General features: G+C 38.9%; 1 protein-coding gene and 1 long non-coding RNA gene across 10 annotated transcripts in view; one reads left to right on the top strand and one right to left on the bottom strand.

Moving 5' to 3' along the window:
* Positions 1 to 25,712, top strand: part of ANK2 (ankyrin 2) — a 699,107-nt gene that overhangs the window by 294,795 nt on the left and 378,600 nt on the right. The gene's annotated exons all lie outside the window — the stretch shown is intronic.
* The window catches only part of LOC114115267 (uncharacterized), a 50,423-nt gene that overhangs the window by 4,781 nt on the left and 19,930 nt on the right, over positions 1 to 25,712 (bottom strand). The window contains exon 4 of the long non-coding RNA XR_003589638.3: positions 1 to 25,712. This exon is cut by the window's left edge and continues 4,781 nt beyond it. This is a non-coding gene — a long non-coding RNA (uncharacterized LOC114115267).

The following is a 25,712-nucleotide window of genomic DNA, read 5'->3' as shown; positions in this document are numbered from 1 at the left end:
GCTGTATGTATGTTAAGAGAGGCTTACTTTTATCTTTCATCTTTCATCTTTATTCTGTGTGGTTTCTCTTTTTGGTGGAGCTGTGCTGAGTGGTCCTGACTTGAAGAAATTCTTGATTGTTGTGTCCTTTTTGTAATAGTAAGTGTTTTCAGAGAAGTGTTTGGTGTGAGTGAAAGTCGCTCAGTCATGTCCGACTCTTTGCGACCCCATGGACTCCATGGGATTCTCCAGACCAGAATACTGGAGTGGGTAGCTGTTCCCTTCTCCAGGAGATCTTCCCAACCCAGGGATCAAACCCACGTCTCTGGCATTGCAGGGAGATTCTTCACCAGCTGAGCCATCAGGGAAGAACGTGATGTAATGTGAATCAATTAATCATGGACAAGCGTGTGTGTGTGCTAAGTTGCTTCAGTCATTTCTGACTGTTTGTGACCCTGTGGACTATAGCCTGTCAGGTTCCTCTGTCCATGCGGGTTCTTCAGGCAAGAATACTGGAGTGGGTAGCCATGCTCTCCTCCAGGGGATCTTCCTGATCCAAGGATCTAACCCAGATCTCCCATATTGCAGGCGGATTCTTTACTGTCTGAGCCACCAGGGAAGCCCAATTGTGTGAGGCAAATAGGTATCTGCCCTCCTAGAGCTAGTTAGGGGGAGACAGTCACTAGATTGCAAGCCAAGAAACAAATGAGATCACCAATAGTTATAGGAAGAACTGTGAAGGAAGAATAACCAGCGTGTGTGGTGGAGAGTAACTGCAGGGGTTTTCTTTAGGCTTAGGTGGGAACCCACTCCGAAAGGAGACTTAGGAAGTCCATACCTGAGGGATGAGAAGAAGCAAGTCATGTAACAGTCAAGAAGAGAGTATGGCAGGCAGAGACAACACCGGGTATATCACTGTCCACATTTTCTTTGTTTTGATATATAATTGAGGAATTTTTAAACTTTTGAAATGTAATATGGTTAAATTCAAATACTAGGAAACATTTTCAGCAGTGTCTGTGGTAGCACTCTGCAATCAAACACATGAGTATTTCTGCAGTGAACCATAAGAATAATCACACTGTGTGAGACAAATAAAGCCTCTGAATAGTCTCACTTCCAGTTAGATTTTGGTGTTAAATGAGTCTGGTCAGATCAGGTTTTTCTGCCAGTTAAGTTATATATAAAATTTTGATTTTTTATACTTTTTAGGTTTCAAGATGACAGGTAAGAGGGTTGTGGAGCAGGATTTCATGATACAAGACACCATAATTAATTTAGTCAATGCCACGTTTTTATATATTTAGACTGTTTCCAGTGAAGTTATTTGTTATTTTTGACTGCTGGGTTAAACATTCTTCTAATCATGCATATGTGCACGATAATAATTTTCTTATATTAAATTTTTATATAGGGATGTGCAAAAAGTTTTCAATGCAGAATTAAGATAGAATTGAAAATTTAAAATAAATATCAAAATTGGAGACCCCTCAAAAGTGTTTTCTAATTCTGTCTCTTAGCTGAGAGTCATTATTTTCAGAATATTGTATCCATGTCTCAAATTTAATAACTTTCAAAGGCAATGACAACAGCAGCAAAAGATTCTGGTTATTTTTCACCTTAATTCCTTCCCACTGTACTCCTCTATTTATAACAGAAACGGTATATATATGGAGAGACTGGGTTATTAACTGCCAGAGTATAGCCATTCAGGGGAGGCTAAGAATGTAATTGGGCTCTTTCCATATCAGAACAGAATGATTCAGGATCTCAGTTTATAGAAAAGCATCCTTTATTCAGTTATAGAATCATGGACTGTGTTTGTAGCTTTCTGGGCTGTTTTCTTTTCTGAGCCTTCATAGATCTGATCCTGCTTTTGACCTTCCTGTTATGATCAGCCTGGAGATGACTGCAGAATTTGGTCTTCAAAATCTTATCCTGCTCAGGATGTGACAGGTCCTTTCCTGCAGAGCAGTAACTCAATCCATCGCTTGTATCAGCTCTGGCTTAAGCACGCGTGATAAAGGCAGTATTTTTGCTGTGCCCCCTCATAATTAGCCATACCCTCACTCTCATTAGTGGCTGTGGTTTTTCAAGTGTGATACCGGTTTTGATGAAAGCTTTAGAATCAAAATGTCAAATTGTTGCTGTAGGTCACAAACATGAAAGTTTTTTGTTATCTCTGTTAATTCAGTATGAAATATACTATTTGAGAAGCATGTAAACTTTAGTTACTACAGTATGAAATTGAAAGATTCTGCTGGTTTACATATACTCCAAGGGCCAAATGAAACATCTTCAGTTTTTAGCCATGTGGAATACACTTTTATATGTGCTTATTGTATGCATATAGGATGTGTTCAAGGCCCAGGTATATTATTTATTAACTTGCTATTCCATTGGACCTCACAGGCCTCTCTCATCCATAGATGTCTGTCACTGAATTCTGTATATTTTAGAGATTGGAATGTCAACATTATTCTTCTTGGAATAAATGAAGGGACTCTGTGGGTGTGAGTTGTGGCTGGTTGCTAAGAATATCTAATCAGGTTGCATTGCTATAGCAACAGTGTTGCTAGGACTTTAAAGTTTCCCTGCAATCAGTTGGAATTCATAAGTGAAAGACATTATTTATCTCAGTGGTATTTTAAAGTGATCCTAGCTAGCATAAGGCAGGAACTCCATACTTTGGAAAGGAACTGATATCCCCAGTGAAATGCACTCTAGTTTATGGTTAGTTCAGAGTATGTAATCTTCAGTACCAGGGTGGTAACTTAGCAACCTGTTTTTTGGAGTGTCTTGATTTCACAGATACTACCTAAGTCAAGGTCAGTACCATCTGACTCTTCTAAGGGCTCACAAAATAGTCAGACCATCAATCTTCACACATTGATTATTTGAAAGCAAAACTATTGTTTCATATTCTGTCATACATCAGAATGCTTGAGGACTCCAAAATAATATTTGTATTTCTCTCTTTTTCAAAATGAAAGTGATTTTTTTATTTTTAATTATACGTGTTACATATTTTTAACCTAAAATATAGAAAGTTTAGATTAAATAAAGCAGATAAAAATCTCCTAGAGCTAACTGCTTTGTGCATCTTGTGGTAAAGATCATGTATATCTGTATCTGCTAAATAAAGAGATGTACAATATGTATTTGTTTCCATGGCAGTGTGTTTTTAAAAGATATCTACATTGAATTATCTTGTGGTTTTGACATTGTTTTTCCTTCACAAGTACAGTGAAACATTGAAATGGTCAGAGCTTAGTCATAAAGTTGAAATCCTTTATGTTTACTAAATATCTGTTCTGTGCTGTTTCAAGAGGTATTCAAAATATTTGGCTTAAGGATTTGGTTAATCACCATCTTAATAGAACACAAAGCCAGCATTTTTTCTTGTTTTTGTCACTAAACTTTTGAACCAGGGAAAGAGACTGTGCAACTGTTTTATTTCAACTTTGTAATGAAGAATTTTAGTCAATTTATGGAATTAAAATAAGTACATATTTTAAGAGGTTGAGCGCTTAAGCCTGGAGAGTTGGTTTTAGGTTGACTGAATATGGGGTTGAGTCAGGCATGAACCAGAAGTGGCATCCTCTATCTGTTGTTTGTCATTTCATGGAGACCATGAATGAAAAATAAAACAGCATATCTTCGATGATTTCATAGGATGATTGGCTAATCAATAAAAATTGAGATGCTTGTGAATCGAAGAGAAATTACTAATAGCCAGTATGTTTTGAGAACTAAGTATGTGCTGTGAAGCTCGCTCAGTCGTGTCTGACTCTTTGTGATCCCCATGGACTGTAGCCTGCAATGCTCCTCCGTCCGTGGGATTCTCCAGGCAAGAATACTGGAGTGGGTTGCCATTTCCTTCTCCAGGGGATCTTCCCAACCCAGGGATCAAACCTGGGTCTCCCGCATTGTAGGCAGACGCTTTACCATCTGAGCCACCAGGGAAGCTCTAAGTATGTGCTAGACACTCTTAAGAAGATTCCACCTCTATTAATAATAATAACCCTAGGAAAGTTCTATTATTATTCCTATTTTACAGATAAGAACACTGAGGAAGAGTGAAGTTGAACACCTTTCCAAGGTTACATGACTACTAAGTATTAGAGCCAGAATTCAAACCTGGAGTGTACTTCAAGACCCCTCTTCTAAAACCTCTGTGCTTTGCTCTGAGGGATACTAGATGGTTGTATTAGGCCAAGCCATTCATTCTATTGGGGATATTCATGGCCCATAATTTTGTTCATAGTTTTGCTTGTACAGACCTTAGTTTTTGTATTTTTGTTAATTCATCCAGGGGCATACTATTTTTAATGGTGTGCTCACAGTAAGTACACGCACAGGGTATGGATTGATTAAACCATTCACGAAATAAGATACCACTTTTTCAGATAGACACGTCATCTTCACACCTTGCTTTTTTTTGTGGAAATCTACTCAGGGAACCAAATTACAAATCAGAAAGTTCTGACGAAAATGAAATTAGAATGACTACTTCTCAAAGTACGTTTTCAATTTCACTGTATCTGGTTTTCTTTAACTCTGGGGATGTATTACTATCAAAGAATAAAAAGTTCATGTAAGACCAAAGCACTTTCACTTCACAATGGTACTGGCTAAAAACTAGCCAATTCGTATTAACTGGCTGTTCTTCATGCATTTAGCTTACTTTCTGTTATGAAAAATGAGAGTTCAGTTCATTTGCTGACCTACCTGAAGAGGTAAAGGCAATATTGCAAAGTGGTTTAGGATCATGGCTATTGTGGGCCAAGAGACTGGGTCCAGTCCTGACTCTGCCACTTAGTTGCTATGTGTCTTTGACAAAGCTACTTCTTTCAGCTGTTTTTGGACATTTTTATATATTATTTTACTGAAGTTAGTTGATTTACAGTGTTGTGTTACTTTCTGCTATACAGCAAAGTGATTCAGGTATATATATATGCATATATATACATATGCACATTCTTTTTTATATTTTTTCCATTGTGATTTGTCATAGAATATTGAATATAGTTCTCTGTGCTATACAGTAGGGACCTTGTTGCTTATCCATTCCATGTGTAATAATTTGCATCTCCTCACCCCAACCTCCCTCTTTGTACCCCCCGATCCCCACCAAGCCCCATCCTCCTTGGCAACTACAAGTCTGTTCTCTATGCCCATGAGTCTGTTTCTGTTCTGTAGAGAGGTTCATTTGTATCGTATTTTAGATTCCACTTCTGAATGATATCACACCGTAGTTGTCTTTCTTTATGACTTCACTTTGTATGATAATGCCTAGTTGCATCCATGTTGCTGCAAATGACATTATTTCATCATTGTTTCTGGCTGAATAATATTCCATTGTGTGCATGTACCTCGTCTTTATCCACTCATCTGTCAGTGAACGTCTAGGTTGCTACCGTGTCTTAGCTATGTAAATAGTGCTGCTGTGAACATGGGATTGCATGTATCTTTTTGAATTAGAGTTTTGCCTGGATATACATCCAAGAATGGGATTGCTGGATCACATGGTGATTCCATTTTATTTTCTGACCAACTGCCATCCTGTTTTCTGTAGTGGCTCTACCAACATACATTCCCACCAGCAACGGAGGAGGGTTCCCTTTTCTCCACATCCTCTCTAGACACTAATTCTCAAAGCCTCAGTTTTCTCATCTTCATAAATGGAAATAATAAGTAACTTTCTGCTATGGATTGGCTGTGTTTCCCTTGTCCCCATTCATATGTTGAAAACCTAATCCCCAAGGTGATGATATTAGGAAGTGAGCTGTTTGGGAGGTGATTAGGTGATGAGAGTGAAGTTCTCATTAGTGGGATTAGTGCCCTTTAAAAGAGACCCCAGAGGGCTCCCTTACCTCTTCTGCCCTGTGAAGGTACAATGAAAACTCAGCAGTCTGCAACTCAGAAGTGGGCCCTCACCAGAACCCGACCATGCTGGCTCTCTGATCTTAGACTTTCAACCTCTATATGGAAAGTAAATTTCTGCTGTTTATAAGCTAGTCTAATACCCAGTCTGAGTATTTGTTATAGCAGCCTGAAAGGACTAAGATACTCACTTACACTTACTGTAAAGATTAAATTAAAAAGTGTATATGAAAAACTTTCATTATTTCTGTCACTCACGTAGTGCTCTTAGTACATAGGAGCCACCATTCTTTTCATATGGATTAGACTTATGAGATATCATTTCTGTAAATAGAGAGCATGAAAAATTTTATCTATTGTTAATGGAGCAGGTTTAAAGAAATTTTACAAAGTATGTGGCTTCTGGCAAACCCCTAGCCTCTTTTAAGCCTTAATTTCTTACTTTCTTTGACAAGATGTAGTAATACCTGATTTTCAAGGTAATAATAGAGTTTAAGGATGAGATGAGAATAGACTTAGCTCAGAGCCCTAAATACATGGTTAGGACTACTTTTTAATAGTGTTGTAGTTCAGTTACTAAGTCGTGTCCGACTGTTTGCGACCCTGTGAATCGCAGCACGCCAGGCCTCCCTGTCCATCACTAGCTCCTGGAGTTCACTCCAACTCACGTCCATCAAGTCAGTGATGCCATCCAGCCATCTCATCCTCTGTCGTCCCCTTCTCCTCCTGCCCCTAATCCCTCCCAGCATCAGAGTCTTTTCCAATGAGTCAACTCTTCGCATGAGGTGGCCAAAGTACTGGAGTTTCAGCTTCAGCATCATTCCTTCCAAAAGAAATCCCAGGGCTGATCTCCTTCAGAATGGACTGGTTGGATCTCCTTGCAGTCCAAGGGACTCTCAAGAGTCTTCTCCAACACCACACTTCAAAAGCATCAATTCTTCGGTGCTCAGCCTTCTTCACAGTCCAGCTCTCACATCCATACATGACCACTGGAAAAACCATACTAATTGAAATTTCAAAGGCTCTTATGTTCCTGATCATATGCCCAAACTTTGAGAGCGTCTAACTCAGCCCTCTGTGTGCTGCCCATTGCATTTTCAGCTGTTGAATTAAATGTCATGATTTAATATGTTCATGAGGTCATTAATATGGATTTATTAGTTTCCTTTTTTGCTGCCTGCAGTTTTGTCGCTCTTTCTTCTACTTCATGAATAGTGTAAAGTATATGGGCTGTTGGAACATATTGAATCGTGTTCTGTTTTCCATGCGAACTACATGGTCTAATGATTCCTGTTAGGGAGGATGCCATTTCACAAAAGCAATTTCGAAGTCCTGTGAAAACTTGACAGATTTTAAATGCTCAATTGTGCATATATTTTTTGGTCCATGTGTTTATTACTTTCATGGATTTTTGCTCATTTTCCTAGAGAGTTAAAGACAATTTAGCATAGATTTTAAAGGTTATGCTCAAGGTTTGAGGAATAATGTCCTGTATAACTGGTGAGACAAGCAAATGATTAATAAGGAGATGATGATATGGCCTTTTAAAAGTCAGTATTTGCAAAACACACATGTAATATCTTTCAGGGAAAAAAGATGTAGAAGCATTTGAGAGAATCGTCAGAGAAAATGATAATTTTCCTCACATTGTTTTGTGTTTTTTTTTTCCAAGCAGGCTTCAGTCTTTAAGGGCTTTTGGAGAATGATCAAGAGGGCTTAGCAAGATGGAAGACCATAGAATCTTTCATGTGCATTCTTAATGTCCAGGAAGCATAAGCTCTTGTAGGTTCTTTATCCACCAAGTTTCTGCTCAGCAACTGGTAGCTCTTACAGTGATGCAGGACAGTTGCGGAAATGGCAACATTGGCGTGTTGTTTTGACAACCACCTGTTTCATTTTCAGAGCTAGAGTCGGACACCACCGAGCGACTGAACTGAACGGAACTGAATGTCTCTTCTCTGCCTCAGGATGCTCTTCCCAGGCCTCCCATTCTTCCCTGGGTTGCCGCCTGGGCCCTGCAAAGGCTATATACTAGTGAAGGGTTAAGTGATAGGGTGGAACCTCCCTCTGCCTCTAGTGGCCGGGACCTTTCTCCTCCACCACAGGGGTTTTGCTTCTTAAATGGTCAAGACCCAAAGGAATGAAAAGTGACGCAATAGGAAAGTAGGCCCAAGGTAGCAGTGTGAAAAGAAAGCTGGATCCTGGTTCTGTTGCAGGAAAGGGGACTCCTTCCAGGGTCCGAAGGGCTTCCCTTGTGGCTCAGCTGGTAAAGAATCCCCCTGCAATGCAGGAGACCTGGGTTCCATCCCTGGGTTGGGAAGATCTCCTGGAAAAGGGAAAGGCTACCCACTCCAGTATTCTGGCCTGGAGAATCCCCTGGACTGTATAGTCCATGGGGTCGCAAAGAGTCAGACACGACTGAGTGACTTTCACTTCATTTCACTTCCAGGGCTTGAAAGGGAGCGCTTGTCTAACACTCGGAAATGAGTTGTCCGAGGAGACACATGTGCTGACAAAGGAAAGGATTCCTGGGCAGAGAGCAGTAGAGCGAGGGAACCCAACCCAAGAGATCTGCTCTGCCGGACGGCTTGATGGTGATGGGATTGGTTTCTGTGTTGTCTTTGGCCAATCGTTCTGACACAGGGTCCTTCCTGGTGGTGCTCACATTGCTCGGCCACGATGGATGCCAGCGAGAAGGATTCTGGGAGGTGGTCAGACATGTGCAGTCTCCTTTTGAACGTTTCCTGGCTTGTTAGTTCTGTGTTCCTTACCGGGATCTCCTGTTATAACTCATGCAAATGGTTACTATGGTGCCTGGCCAGGGTGGGCTATTTCAGTGAGTTTGCTTCCCTAACAGTTCTGTAGAACCCACCTATACGTTCTGCCAGAGAGGCTGTGGGAGGTGTTGAGGGAGAGATGAGAAGAGGCTCTGTCTCTGAGGGTCAGAAGCGTGTGGCTTGCCGCTGATCACCCTACCTCACACAACAAGAAGGGCTTGGGGGCCATGTCTCCATACCCCCAGCCTGACTCCTCTCTCCAGCAGACAAAGGAGAATTACCATTAGCATTCTCTACCATCCCCTTCATTTCTAAGCAAGTGTGTACTTAGAAAGGTGGCAGACCACTTCTGAAATAGCAAATAAACAGCTCTTAATTTCTAATGTAAGAGTATCTCAAAAGACTTTGTGGCTGATTTTTGACCTCTATGTACGCTACTGAATTTTCTTTTTGCAAGGGTTAATTTTCCTGTTTTGTTTAGCTAAATATTAAACTTTCATATTCTTTGAGTACATTGTGTAACCTAAAATTTCCCAGTACCCATTGTACTTTCAAGAAGTATCTTGGGTGTTTGGAAACTCTGACTTGATCAGTTTTCTGTTTTTTGAATAACTATGGTTGTTATGACCAACCTAGATAGCATATTCAAAAGCAGAGACATTACTTTGACAACAAAGGTCCGTCTAGTCAAGGCTATGGTTTTTCCAGTGGTCATGTATGGATGTGAGAGTTGGACTGTGAAGAAAGCTGAGTGTCAAAGAATTGATGCTTTTGAACTGTGCTGCTGGAGAAGACTCTTGAGAGTCCCTTGGACTGCAAGGAGATCCAACCAGTCCATTCTGAAGGAGATCAGCCCTGGGTGTTCATTGGAAGGACTGATGCTGAGGCTGAAACTCCAATACTTTGGCCACCTCATGCAAAGAGCTGACTCACTGAAAAAGACCCTGATGCTGGGAGGGATTGGGGGCAGGAGGAGAAGGGGATGACAGAGGATGAGATGGCTGGATGGCATCACCGACTCGATGCACATGAGTTTGGGTGAACTCTCGGAGTTGCTGATGGATAGGGAGGCCTGGCATGCTGCGATTCATGGGGTCGCAAAGAATCAGACACCACTGAGCGACTGAACTGAACTGAATGGTTGACTGTATGAACTATGCAAAAAATAGAAAAAACAGAAAGTGAAGCCTGGTGTGCTGCATGTATAGCATGGTAGTCTTTGATCCTTTTACATTAAAGAGAGAATTTTGCAAGACTAAGACTTCTACTTTGGCCTATCACAAAAGAGATAAGCTAAACCAACATTGCAGAAATCAAAGAACCCTAATACATTTCCCAAAGACTCTATAATTTAGTTGATGGAGTCTCTCTTCATGAAGTATGCTGCAAGTATAAATCTTTTAGAAACTCATATTATTTGGGTTCCATCCAAACCTTGAATTTGCATCTCTCATTAACATGCAGATTTTCATGTGGACCTTTAATGCTTCAGTTGTTTTAAGTGCACCTAAAAATGGATTAGAAATACTTGGCTAATGGGGTTGAATTTTAGCTGCAGCATGCAGTTTTTACAGAAGCCCTTATTAACTACACACTCTGAGCCAATGGTATATGATGCAATGAGATCCATACCAATTGCTCTGAAAAGCTTTTTCTCCCTACGTTTACTTCAGCGTCAAATGGCCCAGCAGACCTGATCATTAGATACAGAAAACATTCACTTTCTGGATAATTGGATGTGGTGTGTGTGAGGGCAGAGGGCCACTGAGGCACTCCTTCTTATGTGAATTTAATGGATACAAAGAAGAAAAGTTCAAAGCCATACATGTGAAAACAATGGGGATTTATCACAATTCTCTGTGATACTTCCCTTGAAAATAACAAGATGAAATGTTCCGTGTTTGGTTTTTAAAAGAGTGTTTTATTTGTCAGTCATTCTCGATGCCTCTGTGTTCAAACTGACAAGACCAGTATTCTGCTGCCTGAGGCAGCTGGCTGAAATTAATGATATAAAACACAGGCAACTTTACAGGAAGCCATTTTGCAAAGCTAGTGGTTGTGACTTGGAGGAAATTTGAAATTAAGTCTGTCTTGGGGTGAGGGCCGTCCTTTGAGGGATATTAATCATTGACCATCCCTCAGAACATCAGCTTGCAGTTAAAGTGCGTAATTTTGCTTTGGTAGCACAATTTCTAAGGAACCATTGTGTTAAAAATCAACATCATAGGAGTGGGTCATATTCTCTTTCTTAGGAGCAAAGCCTGTATGAATGGAAGAAAAATTAAACCATTCTTTACTCTGTGACAGCTCACCAGTCCAGAAACTTAAGAGTTTAAGTTTAGAGTCTAAAGGGTGCTTCCTTTAGCACTTCTGCCAAATGTGGTGAGTGAGATGATTTTTTTTAAGGCCGTAGCCAGGGCTAATCAAAGCATAACTGTAAGAAATAAAGCAGTTCTAGCGTCAGCATGGTTTTCCCTCTGATCATGTCACAGATCAGCGGAGCCCAAGGCTTGGCGGCTGCTTCTTCAGCGTGTCCCTGGGTGGCACTACTCTCTTCACTTTCCACATTTCCTTGGGATGTAAATGGACAGAGTTGGGTTGATGATTCTTGCAAGAATATAAATTTCTTGTTTCATTCCGCAGTTCCCTCTGATTATCTATTATTCTTTTCATCCAAGTAGACACATAAATTCAGGGTGTAGCTGAATGTCCTAAAATATTGGACTTCTCAGATTAACCAACTGAGGAGAACTATGTGACTTCCTTATTCTTGAGCATTTATGATAGGATTTCAAACACTTTTATTTAGGGTAACAATTAAAGGTGTATGTTCATATTTATTTTAAAGATATCTGTACTTACAGATTCTGTGTTTAAGAAAAGGTAGTTAACCTACTGCCGGTAGGTTTGAAAGAAATTAATATTTTAGTTAAGATATTCTGTATTATTCAACAATATTTATTTAAAAATTCTCGTCAGTTCTCTGTCACTATACTTATAGTGTGCAATAGATACACAGATACTTTAATCACACTTTTAAATAAAGTTTTGAGCACACATTTTGTATCTAAAATCTGCCCTCTGTATAAAAAGTCAGTTCTTCAAAGCAAAATATTTTCAGTTACATGTTTTTGTTTGATTTTTTGGAACAGAAAGAAATCAGGTGAAACAAAACACACAAAATATTACAGAAAAAATCATTTTAGTTTTTAATGACTGAGTAAATGCAACTATTTTTGCTCATATTAGTACTTGGATCTTTTTTTTTTTTTAAATTAGTCTTAAAAAAGGAATGAAAATGTATTTTCATGGATGTGTATTAAAAATAATTTTGAACACAAAAATACCTTCTGTATATGAAAAATTATAATGCTATTCAAAACAATTTGAGTACTTCAGAGAATCTGGTTTTGTAGCTTTATAATATTTTAGGGAGAAAAGTCCCAATTTTCTGTTTTATGAAAGAGATCACTAGCTTAAAATCTGAAGTAGCCAAACTATTTTTTATGACCATAAAAATCCAGAAAAATAGTGAATATATTGCTAGATACAACTAAATATATTTATGCTGTAGATTTTATTTCTGAACTAAATATAGATTAGTAAAGTGTTCTCTATCATCTAATAAATATGTAGATGCAATTGTATAGATAAGGAGCAAACTACAAAGACTAGATCTTATTAGTTGCATCAATGATATATTGGTCCTCCTGTGATTCGGAACATCTGGGTAACTGGTTAGGCTTTCAGTGATAAGATTGTACTAGCTGTGCAGAATTCTTCTGTTTTGAATGTTTGTCATTTAAAAAATTTATATGCAAGACATTTCCCATTTTCACAGTCTTGAAATTTTCTTCTTTGTATTTTTTGGCTCCCTGAGACAAAGGAATCTTTTTCACTTTTACTTATGAAACAGCTTTAATGATAAAATATTTCTGGTCTGTATTGTAGCAAAAGACAAGGAAGGATTCTTAATGAATTTATTAGAAAAATGGAGAGAATAACATAGCAGTTCATTTAGAAGATAGGGATGAGAAATCAGATATTTCTTTGGGTTAGGGAAATAGAGAAAATGTAACTTTTCTCCCTTTTTTTCTTTTTGACATATTCGTTCACTGTAAGGCAGGAGCTATAGCATTAATTAATAAATAATGATGGAATGGAACACATTCTTTGGAATGCAGTTTATGGCTTCTTGCCCACGATGGCAGAACAGCTGTTTCTGCTGAATTATTGGAATGTGAGAAGAAATGATGTAAACGCTTCAAAGCACAGAGAGTAAAGGGGATTTTTTTTTTTTCTCTTAAGTCCCAGTGAATAGAAGCTTTTATACACAAAGAAAGAATTCAGAGAGCCCTGTACTCTTTGAGCACAACACTTCTCCTTGTGCATTCCCATTATTCTGCCAGATCCTCAGGGTACAATGTTTCAGGGGCTTCTGGTCGCACAGGACTATTCTGTTCTCCCACGGATCACTCAGAACCAGAAGACCCTATATTCACCTTCGGGTGAACCTCTATAAGATCTCTGCAGGGAGAGGGTGGGGAGCAATGGCAAGCTGGGGCAGGGCTGGCAGGGGATGCAGTGGGGTAGTTAGGGGCTCTGGAGTTGAAAGACCTCCAAGCAGACCCCAGATCTGCTTTGTAACACTGGGACCTCTGTCAAGTAACAGAGAGCATGTTACTCAACTGTACCTCTATGCTTTGTCAATAGCATGAGGATAATAATAGAATTGATCTCATAGAGTCTTTAATGAGTATTATCAGAAATGATTTATGTAAGGGAAAATGTCTGGCTCATGTAAACACTGAATAAATGGTAGTTATTTTTATTAGGCATTTTATTCCACAGCACTTCTGAATAGGTCTGTTGTACAGAATGTGACATTTATGGCATTGAATAATTTCTATACTTTTAAAAAAAGATACTGAAATGGAAGTCAAACCAGATCCTGATCAGACACCACTAAATACTTGCTGTGTGATTTAGCAAAGTCATTTAAATTCTTCAAATCTCAGTTCACTTATCTGAAAAATGAAAGTAATGGTTTCTATTGATTCTATGCTTATTACATTCTAGGTGCTGTGCTAAGTGCATTATAGGGCTTAACGAGGTTTAATCGCCTTAACAACCTTAAATAATAGGAACTATTACAACATTTTACAGAGAAAGAAACAAGTACAGAGAAGGAACCTGACTCTGTTCATTTAAACAGCCCCTGTTACCTGTTAGATACCTCTTCCTGATGCTCGACATATAGCCATGAACAACTCAGACAAAAAAGGCAGGGTCTTATAGGCCTGTGTTCTAATAGGGAAGGGGAGTGAAGAATTAAAAAAAATAATAATAAATTTAAAAAAATATATATATATATACATTGGAGTGATAAGTGCAAAGAGGAAAGAGAAAAAAGAAAAATAAAGCTGTGAAACATGTGGGATGACTTATAATTTTAGGTAGGGTCACCAGGGACAGTCTCACAGAAAAAGGTGGCATTTTGGAGGTAAAAACCTAAAAGGATTAAGGAAGACTCCCAGAGAATAGAAAGAAGCAAGTGTTTGCATTTTCAAATGCTCCCTTATGTTGCTGGTATAAATCTACCTACCTCTTTGGGCTCTTGAGAAAATTAAGGGAAATAATATGATTAAACTGTGTAAACAATAAAGCACTAGGTAAGTGATAATTATTACTATTCAAAAGAGGAAGAGAACATTGCGATGCAGTTTAGTATCAGACAGAGGTCTATCAGGTTTTCTCTACTGTTTTCCTGTCCTTTTGTTCCTTAAAACTACATTTTCAAAAAATGTTCTAGTACACACGATGTGAATTCACTTCCTAAGGCAATCACGATAGAAAAAACATCACTGCTGTTCCACCTGATACAGACTCATCACTGAATTTCAATAGCTCTTTAGAAACATTCAGAATAGTTTTCTGCCTGTAATGGAAACCAAACATTTTTTTATAAAACCATTCTTGGTTTCCCAAATGAAGGCCATTTGGGATATCAGAAATTTCCTCATCCTCTTGCTGATATTAGCTTCAGTGAGACAGCTTGTTCAAAGTGACAGATTTTTATTAAAATGCTCCATTAATTGTTAGGTCACCCATATGATTCAGTCAAGCCTGACTGAAAACTAGCACTGAAAACACTTGTAAATTTTATTTCATGATTCTCTAATGACCCAGTTGAGACCAGGTTATTCAAAATGACTGACAGCTTACTCCTATGATTGAATCCAGGATCCTCTTATTTTCCGTTCTTGTTTTCTTTTTTAAGGTAGCTTTAAGTAAGAATTCTTCCAATATATTTTCTGAAGTTCAGGAGTCTCAAAGTAAAGGGATTCATTAAAGAGAAACTCATAGAACTGAAAGAAGGTTTTCTTTCAAGGGTGCAAAACTTGCAGGTCATGTAACCTACAAGGTACAAGGCCTTGTTTTAATTCTGAAAATAGTGAGTACTACTCTCATTTAAGTAACTGTTAATACCCAGTGTGATGCTTCATTTCTTTTATTTTATTAAAAGGAACTTTAAATATAAATATTAATTTCAGTTTTGTGGTAAAAAGGCCTCCCAAAGGCTGGGAGAGGATGATATAGAGAACTTTGGTGATGGATCCTGAGCTGAGAAGGCATATTCATGGTAGAGTCAGGAAAGAAATTCAGCCTGGATTTTGGAGGAGAGGGAGATGAGTTCTGTGGACATTTTTTATTTACCCTAACTGGGTTAGATCTCCGTTTATCTATTTTGTATGATTTTTTAAATGTCAAGAAACATTACCTTGAGAAATAACTTTGCCATCTTTATAAGGAGATGCCTTTCTGAGACATGTATAACTGTTTATTACTCATTGATTGGGACATAGTATTACGTATTTATGGCCGCCTCTCTCCCTATGTGACTGTTAAAGCTGGCTTACATATAAGTATGTATTAGGTAATGTGAGCCATGGCTTTTGAGGAGCTTGGAATCTAAAGGGAAAGAAAAGACACTTAGATAAAACTGTTGTAAGAACTAACTACGTTTTAAAATATTAATAACAAGTTATGTTTAAACAATGTAACAGTAAGCTTCCCACTTGGAAGTCAATGGTCTGGATTGCTTTCTTTTATTTCCTCCTTTTCCCAATCTTTTAGAACTTATAAATTTTCCTGAAGTTTGGATAATTTTATATTAATAGGTAAAAGCTTTCGGATTCTTTGGTTAGGGCGTCCAGCAAGATTGCTTTTACAGAGAATATATGTGTGTATACCTGGATGAGTTTGTTTGTGTTTCCCCCTACTGGGAAGGAAAACTAGGGTAGATCATCAATTTGTCCATGTGATGTTGCTGATCATATGTATTTGATAACATACATGAATTAACTAGTTAGTGTGTTTGGGCAAGTTCAGCAACATTGCTCCTGTCATTTATGAATGCATGTTTTCCCAGCTTGCAAACTAAAGCTTAAGAGGAAAAGCATTACTTTTATTAGAATCTATTCTAATTCCTCATCCTTAAATTGGACATTCCTAACCCATACTGTGTTTGATAATCAGTTCCAAGATAACAGCATTTTCCAACTGGAAAGGGGCTCAGCTACAAATTCATCGTTTTTCACAGTGACTCAGAGTGGTTCAGAGATTTTTCTAGTTCTTGGGAGCCCTAGAATCCTGGTTATATCCTACAGGCACTTGACCATTCCCTGCCAGGAGACACTGTCTTTATGTGAATGAATTTTCAATTCAGTTCAGTTCAGTCGTTTAGTTGTGTCCGACTCTTTGTGTCCCCATGGACTGTAGCATGCCAGGCTTCCTTGTCCATCACCAACTCCTGGAGTTTACTCAAACTCATGTCCGTTAAGTCGGTGATGCCATCCAACCATCTCATACTCTGTCGTCCCCTTCTCCTCCTGCCCTCAGTCTTTCCCAGCATCAGGGTCTTTTCCAGTGAGCCAGTTCTTCACAATGGGTGGCCAAAGTGTTGGAGTTTCAGCTTCAGCATCAGTCCTTCCAATGAATATTCAGGACTGATTTACTTTAGGATGGACTGGTTGGATCTCCTTGCAGTCCAAGGGACTCTCAAGAGTCTTCTCCAACACCACAGTTCAAAAGCATTAATTTTTCTGTGCTCAGCATTCTTTATAGTCCAACTCTCACATCCATACATGACTACTGGAAAAACCATAGCCTTGACTAGATGGACCTTTGTTGGCAAAGTAATGTCTCTGCTTTTTAATATGCTGTCTAGGTTGGTCATAACTTTTCTTCCAAGGAGTAAGCCTCTTTTAATGACATGGCTGCAGTCACCATCTGCAGTGATTTTGGAGCCCCCCAAAACAGTCTGTCACTGTTTCCACTGGTTCCCCATCTATTTGAAGTGAATTTTAGGGTTATACCATTCATTTAGGGCTAACTATGATAGAAAAATTTAAAAATGTAAAAATATAGTTGCTCCTTGTCTTAGTGTGGCTGACACTATTTCAGTTAACCTTGAGGGGCTTCAGGGAGTGGCCTGTTTTTAGCAGAGACTTCATTGCACCTTTCATTGGGTAATGCAGTGATGATGAGTCCTGAAAAATCAGCCAAATTTTTATCATTATGCTTTCTTCTATCCTGACAGGAGCCGTGTTGCTAAATTTCAAGAGGTTAGCATAATCAATACAATGAAGCTATAGCAAAAGAGATGATTTCTCCTTCCATTAGTTGAATTTTTATAAAAGTAATACTATGTTCGGATTGATTAAAAAAAATCTGTGTATAGCTCCAGGTGATGTCTATTATTAAAAAATGGTTTAAAGTATGGGTGGGATAGGAAATTAGGAGTGAGTCAGTCCAAGAATATGGAGCACAGAATAGAGTGAATTCAGATCACAGCTTAAAACGCTGTTCTTTCTCATTAAACCCCCATCTCGTTTCACAGGTTCCACACCCGCAGTCTAACCCAGCAGGAGCCAGGCTCTCCTTGGATGGCCCTGGCTACCTCAGCCCCATCACTCTCTGCCTCCTATCCTTCACTCCATCCACCTAGACCTTCTTGGTCCTCAAGTTCTCCATGCAGGCACATTCTAATCTGCTGCTTGGAACGCCCTGTAAAGAAAGATGTGCTGGTGGCTGGTTCCCACACTCCATTCAGGTCTTTGAACAAAAGCCGCTTTCTCAGAGCCATTGTGTCTGAATACCTCATCCAAGACCTCTCCACCCTCACCACACTCTTACTGCCTCACCCTACGTTGTCTTCGTGTCACCACTGGCCATGTTCCATCTTCATTTGTTTCCTGTCTCTTGGCTCTGTTATTCCAGCTTCATGAGTTGGGGTCTTTGTTTTGTTATTGTTATATCCCCAGCATCTAGATCAGTTCCTGGTACTTAGTAGGTGCTTAATAATAATTGGAGTAAAATCAGTGAGTTCCTTCATGAGAAGATAATTTTGAAAGGCAAATAGGGAAGGAAACCAGCAAAGTTCCTTCCTTCATGGAATTTAACATATTTAGCCTCTTTTTTTAGTAACTTTACCTACATTCCAGTCTATTAAAGCAGAACATATATCAAGCCTAGAAACCAGGAAATGAGAATAGAAACTGAGAAGAATACATTTAAAGGAATTCTTTAACTTATTAACAGCAGAAAATTGTATATTTACTCAAAGAGCATCTTCTTCCGCTGCAGAAGCAGGGCTTAGTAATGAACAGCATATGTTCATCAGTTTAATTTAAGGATTACAAACATACTAGACCTTCTCCCAGAGACACAGGTGAGATAGTCTGTTGTTCAATTTTAGGGTACCAGATTTCTTTTCTCCCATTCAAATGTTTTTCTCTCTACTAATTTATTTTGTTAATTTGTCACATGAAGAAAGCACTTTTAAAAGGATGCAGAAAATTTCTTTTATCTACAAAAACAAACAAACAGTAAAAGTTAAAAAAAAAATACAGCAATAGTCACCTGACCCGTGACCGGCAAGATACTGTGAAGGTCGCCGGGACAAACAATTCTCTGTGTCTTTGTGAGGAACACAGAGCTTGTAGATTAATGACCCTGAGGACATAATGCAAATTTAAATACACCTCCGGGAAAAAAAAAAAAATACACCTCTGTTTCCCAGCCTTACAAAGAACATACAGGGAATGCCATGTATAAGTAATTGTTTGAGACTGGAAGCTAGTACAATTTATGTTATTGGTTCTAAATATTTGTTAGTCACAAAATTTCAGTCCCTGTGATAACAGCAAAAAGTATGAAGAATGTATTATTCAGAATGTTAAAGGTTAATATTTTCCAGCATGTACTTTCGTTTATGTTTCAAACTAAAGAGAATTTCTTTATTTTAAAAAAGAAAAAGAAATTATTTATTTATTTTGACTACACCATGCAGCATGCAGGCTCTTTAGTTCTCCAACCAGGGATGGAACCTGAGCCTCCAGCAGTGAAAGTGTGGAGTCTTAACCACTGGCCTACCAGGAAAGTCCCCAGACTATTTTTTTTTAATTTGTTTTTAACTGGAGAATAATTGCTTTACAATGATGTGTTGGTCCAAACTATTTCCTAAAAGCAGTTCTAGGTTCACGTCAAATTTAAAAGTAAGGTACAGAGATTACCCAAGCAACCCCTTATCCTTACATTCATAGTTAATCTGCTTGTGTCAACTTTTAGAAATTAGTATTTTATGTTCTGTATCTTTTATTTTTAAAGCATACAATTGATTTATAACTCTGGGAATGTTATTTCATTATTATTCAAAAACTTAAATTCTGAAAGTCATCATTTCCCTCCTAATTCCTATTATATCCTCAATCCTTGTTCAAAGTACCCCTCGATATTCCTCCAACTCTTTTCTACTTATTTTCTTTGGCTCTTCTTCTGCCCTCTTTACCAATTTCGGACTTCCCTGGTGGCTCAGACCGTAAAGCGTCTGTCTACAATGCGGGAGACCTGGGTTCAGTCCTTGGGTCACGAAGGTCCGCTGGAGAAGGAAATGGCAATCCACTCCAGTACTATTGCCTGGAAAATCCCATGGACAGAGGAGCCTGGTAGGCTACAGTCCACGGGGTTGCAAAAAGTCGGACACGACTGAGCAACATTCCTTCCCCAATTTCTAAACATAATAGCCAGCATCAATCTTCAGATGCCACTCTAATCACATTGCATTTTTTTTTTTTGCAACAAGGCAACATGTTGCCTCTGTGAACTCTCCACTCTTTATCCCTAGCCACACACACCGGAAATGTAAGAATCATGATGTAAGAATCGTGACAGAGCAAGGAAGTTTGTATGTACTCGTGGACTTGGAGAATCTCCTTGGTTATTGTGTCTTTTTTGTTTTTAGAGTTTTTTTTTTGATGTGGACCATTTAAAAATCTTTGTTGAATTTGTTACAGTAATGCTTCCTTTTTATGTTATTTTATTTTTTTGCCTCAAGGTCTGTGGGATCCCAGCTCTCTTACCGCACCCCGTAAACTGGAAGGAAAAGTTTTAACCCCTGGACCACCGGGGAAGTCCCTCCTTGGCTGTTTTTATACATCACTTCACTGCTGCCCCCTCCTTCACACGTGTTTTACCTGACAGGCCCATCTCCAGTCGTATTCTTCTTTTTGTTCAAGCAAATGTAAATTTTTCTTTTCTTTGAGCCTTTATGGATAATATCCAAACTCCTGATAACATAATGTTTCTCCGATTCAAAGCATTGCTAAAAATTAATCTCTGTAACACTTTCTAACGCTTCTTTTTAATCATACTCACATTCTTTCAAAATGAATGTAGCTATCTCCTTATGCAATTGTAATTAGCTCTGTTCATTCTTTCTTGGGCTTCTATGAATGGTTAATGAGTGCTTCTTTCTCTTTGTGAAATCTGTAAATATAAATTGTTAAGGGGATCCTAGGGGGTTGGGGGGATGGGGAGCATCTCACTCTGATGGAGCGATCAGGGATTATTTTCTGGGAAAAAATGGTTTTCAGGGATGTGGAGATATGGATGTATAACTAATAGCTGTGTAACTTTCAATAGTGAGCAGTGATACATGGTTGAACTTGTGTGTGTGTGCTGTGTGCTTAGTTGCTCAGTCCTGTCCGACTCTTGCGACCCTATAGACTGTAGCCTGCCAGGCTCCGTGGGATTCTCCAGGCAAGAGTACTGGAGTAGGTTGCCATTTCCTTCTCCAGGGGAATCTTCCCGACCCAGGAATCAAACCCAGGTCTCCTGCCTTGCAGGCAGACTCTTTACCGGCTGAGCTGCGAGGGAAGCCCATCGTTGAGTTTACGTAGGTTATTTCATCTTTACGTATGTTAATGTCCTAATTTATAAAATTAGGAGGTCAGGAATATAAATTAAAACAGAAACAAGCATGTTAAATAAGCAAATGAAGCTGGATGGGCATAAGAAGCATTTCATTGTTTCTTGATCATTTTGCACTTTGACATTTAATAGCCACAAAGGATGAGATAAATTTCTTAAGGGAAACCGCCCCACAAACACAAGTGCTATGATGTATGGCAGCTGACACTTGGGACCTGATATGTAGGAAGCAAATGCCCTATCTGAAGGGAACTGTAGCAGTTTAGCTCTACTTATTGTTGTCATGTAGGATTGTGAGCTCAATGTGTCTAGACCTGAATTTTCAAAAGAATTGAGAAATTGGAATTTTGATACAAAATCTCTTGATTTTTTAAAGTGACCTCTAACAAAACAAAGCTGTGTAGACCAAACTAAACCCAATGAGGTCACACAGTGAAGGCATACCCAGCTAAGGGCCTGCCATATGTTTCCTAATGACTAGATCACTCTAAGATTCCTTTCTGTGCTAGAGAGCTCCATGCTAAGTTCTTTGAGGGCAGGAACTATCTATTCTTTAACTATATAAAAAGCATTGCTACTGTGGATCAGCAACTGACAAAAATACTTAATCAGAACTTTCCTTGGATTGAATTTTTATGGGGAAATTTGACCTATAAAGGTACTTTTAGTGGACAAAGTACATAGTTATGAGGGAAGTTACGTTTAAGAAAGAGCCCAGGTGATAAAGTCTGGAACCTATGTTAGAATCTGGTTAGAAAAGATTTAACAGGATGCAAAGGTAAATGACAAATAGCTGGAGTATGTCTGGAAGTACAGGACAATGGGGAATCAAGGAGAAGGGAGTTATTCATAATAGTGGACTGTGCTGACCGGCTTTTGGGAGTGAAGAAATCAAGTGATTAGTCCAGGGAAGAAGCAGTTTGATTTGGCTGAGAGGAGGTTATTGGAAACCTTGGAAATGGTGGCCCTTTGCGTGAGCTGAGATGGAAGCCAGCTTGGAGAAGGTTACCGGAGTTAGCGGTGAGAAATTGGAAGCTCCGGAAGTATGCGACTTTCTCAGGAGTCTAGATACAAAGAGAACAGAGACTAGGGGAGAGTAGCGGAATCCATTGGTTTCAGGGAAGACAGTGTGTTGGAAATGGGGAGTACCTGTGCTCGCTTGAAGCCGGATGGTGATACACTCTCTTCATTGTTACTGGTATATTGGAAAGTAAGTGACCTCTTTTGACTAGCATGCCTGGTGACTTATGTGAGCCCCTCTCTGGTGTGCAGAGTTGAAACATAAAATTTCTTGCTAGCTTCTGCATGAGATAATTAATAGAATTATGACTCATCACTTGAGCGTATTTGGAGTATATTCACAAGTTCAATACCTTCCCTATCTCACAGGTTGCCAGAAATCAACTATCTCTCCTATGTTTGAAAGTCACTTTAGCATGTAACAGTGTCTCCAGACCCATGGATTTAGTTCATTAAAGGTGGCTCGTACTTTAAGAAATTGAGTGTGGGGCCAAACTGAGCCAAGAGCTTTCTGTGGTTATTTTTGCAGGCTCTGCAGAACAGGATCTCTACCTGTCTATGCGTAGCCCTTCCTCTGAATTCCATGTCTGTCCCCTTCCTGGGGCCACTATTACCTAAGCTGACCCACATGCTCTGGCCTTGGACTCCATCATAATATCAGATTGCTAAGAGCTATGGAAGACCTCACGTCCTCAGGTGTCTTACAGCCATTTCTTTTTTTTTTTTTCTTCTACTGAATAGTACAATGCACTTCTGTTTACACGAATTTTAAAGTTCCTGTTAGCCTGTTTGCAGAAGTTAAACATAAATCCTGTGTTGTATGGTATATAGGCAATACATAGAAATAGAAATCTGTCTTTTTGGTTTACATTCCCTAAGAAACACATAAATAAAGCTTGTATACAAGAGGGGAGACTAGTGGATTTATCTTGAAATGGTGACTTTGGATGAAATGATTGATTTTCTTGGTTATACTATTGTGCTGTTGTGTAATGTGACATAGTTTTATTGATACTAAGAATAACATAAATGTGATGGTGTAAAAATGTGCATTCCTCCGGCAAATCCATTTATTTATTTCAGATTTAAAATTAACTTACTTCAAATTTATTTCTTCTCTTCTGGTAAAGGTATTAAAACAGGTGACTGGGAATTCCCTGGCAATCCAGTGGTTAGGACTTTGCACTTTCACTGCTTAGGGCACCGTTCAATCCCCGATTGGGGAACTAAGATCTCACAAGCTGCCTTAGTGCAGCCAGAAAATTTAAAAAAAAAAAAAAAAAAGGTGACTGATAGTTATCCATCCAACTAGCATTTACTTAGCGCCTTTGTGGATTATGCCCTGGTGCTGATGATAAAGCATTTGAATGTGTTTATGTGTATCTAGCAGGGGACATGGTCAATTAAGTGACTGCAATCGAGCGGCAGGTGCCGTACCTCGAGAACACAGCGTGAGCAAGCAACTAAGCCTACGGGACAGGGCTTTCTCAGAGGAAGTCACCTGTGGCAGAAGACCCGAGGAGCATCGGAGGGAGCCAAATGCGGGGTGTCGGGCGAGGGTTCTGAACAGAGGGAGAGGCGGATGACACCGTCCCAGACTCCAGCCAGACAGAGCAATTCAGAAAATGCAGAGAACATTTGTTAGCTCTCATTCATCCAATGAAGAGATATATTAAGCACCTACAGTGTGCCAGGCACTATACTAAAGTCAGTTATAAAGTCAAAGCGACTATCTTCACGTGTCTGCTCTGTAGTCAGGAAGCAGCATTAACACATTTACAAGTAATTGCAGGACCGTATGTAAGCAGTGGGATAGACAGACATGTACAAAGGCTGCAGTGGGACAAAGGAGGAATAGCCAGTTATGTTTAGAGGTTTGAAGGGAGGCTGGAGACTTTTTTTTTTACCACAGTCCAAAAGTTAAAGGGGCTTTTTGTTCAGTTTTTACTTAGGTGCTTAATTCTGAATTCAAGATTGTACTACCAAGGTAATATGTTTGCTTTCAGCTGGTTTCAGAATAAGACACCTAGAGTAAGTGCTTGTGGAGTCTACTCATTCTATTTGGGAGATTGTTTCCATGATGGAGAAAATGAATTGCTAACTCAGATGTTGCAGGAGAAACTTTAAAGGCCATCTACTTCCATTGCACTTTGCTTTATGTAAACCCAATACACGTAGTCTCCTTAGGAAGAAGATTGAAGTAAACAGTCAACTCAAGTACTCTGTATTAATATAAATTAATATCTTGGAATGATGTGTTGCTCAGAGTTGTATTTTTTTTTTAGTATATTTCAGCTTCTAAAAGCTTGATGATACCTTGTATCAATACAATTGAATTAGTTTAATACATATTTTTAAAAATATTTATTTATTTACTTGGCTGTGCCAGGTTTAGTTGTGGCACAATGGATCTTTATTTGCAACAGGCCAACTCTTGGTCGCGACATGTGGGATCTATTCCCTGACCAGGGATCCAACTCAGACCCCCTGTATTAGGAGCATGGAGTCTTAGCCATTAGACCACCAGGGAAGTCCCACAATTGAATGAATGTAGATGATTAAAATGGAAACCTGGATTCGGAATAGCTGGGAAAACTATAAGCACTATTAACATATAAATAAGAGTAAATTATACTGATTCCTAGAAATTAATTCCTAGACAAATAATATTTTAAGTAAACAAAATTATTCTAAAGCAAGGACCTTTTTTGTTTTCTTCTAAGGAGCAGGCATCTTTTAATTTCATGGCTGCAGTCACCATCCGTAGTGATTTTGGAGCCCAAGAAAATAGAGTCTGTCACTCTTCACAATTTCCCCACCTGTTTGCCATGAAGTGATGGGACCAGATGCCATGATCTTAGTTTTTTGAATGTTGAATTTTAAGCCAGCTTTTTCACTCTCCTCTTTCACTCTCCTCAAGAGGCTCTTTTTCAGTTATGGTTTCCTCAGGGTATATGCCCAGTCATGGGATTGTTGGGTCACATGGTAGTTTTATTCCTAGGTTTTTAAGGAATCTCCACACTGTTTTCCATAGTGGCTGTATCAGTTTACATCTCCATCAACAGTCAAAGAGGGTTCCCTTTTCTCCACATCCTCTCCAGCATTTATTGTTTGTAGACTTTTTGATGATGGCCGTTCTGACCGGGGTGAGATGATAACCTCCTTGTATTAATAGTTCTGATTCACATTTCTCTAATAATGAGCAACGCTGAGCATCTTTTCATGTGTTTGTTAGCCGTCTGTATGTCTTCATTAGAGAAATGCTTGTTTAGGTCTTTTGCCCACTTTCTGACTGGGTTGCTTGTTTTTCTAGCATTGAGCTGCATGAGCTGCTTGTATATTTTGGAGATTAATCCTTTGTCAGTTGTTTCATTTGCAATTATTTCTCCTGTTCTGAAGGTTGTCTTTCCACCTTTGTAAAGTTTCCTTCACTGTGCAAAAGGTTTTAAGTTTAGTTAGGCCCCATTTAAAATTTTTTTTTTTATTGTCATTAATATAGGAGGTGGGTCATAGAAGATCTTGCAGTGATTTCTGTCAAAGAGTGTTTTACCTATGTTTTCCTCTACGAGTTTTATAGTTTCTGGTCCTACATTTAGGTCTTTAACACATTTTGAGTTTGTTTATACATATGATGTTAGGAAGTGTTCTAATTTCATCCTTTTACATGTAGCTGTCCAGTTTTTTCCCCAGCACCACTTGTTGAAGAGACTTTCTTTTCTCCAGGGTATATTCTTCCTTTGTCAAACATAAGGTGCTCATAGGTGCATAGGTTTATCT

This window comes from Ovis aries, chromosome 6 (genome assembly GCF_016772045.2).
Source record: "Ovis aries strain OAR_USU_Benz2616 breed Rambouillet chromosome 6, ARS-UI_Ramb_v3.0, whole genome shotgun sequence".
Classification (NCBI taxonomy): Eukaryota; Metazoa; Chordata; class Mammalia; order Artiodactyla; family Bovidae; genus Ovis; species Ovis aries.
Note: the sequence above shows the minus strand (reverse complement) of the source record. Positions and strands in the feature narration are given on the sequence as shown.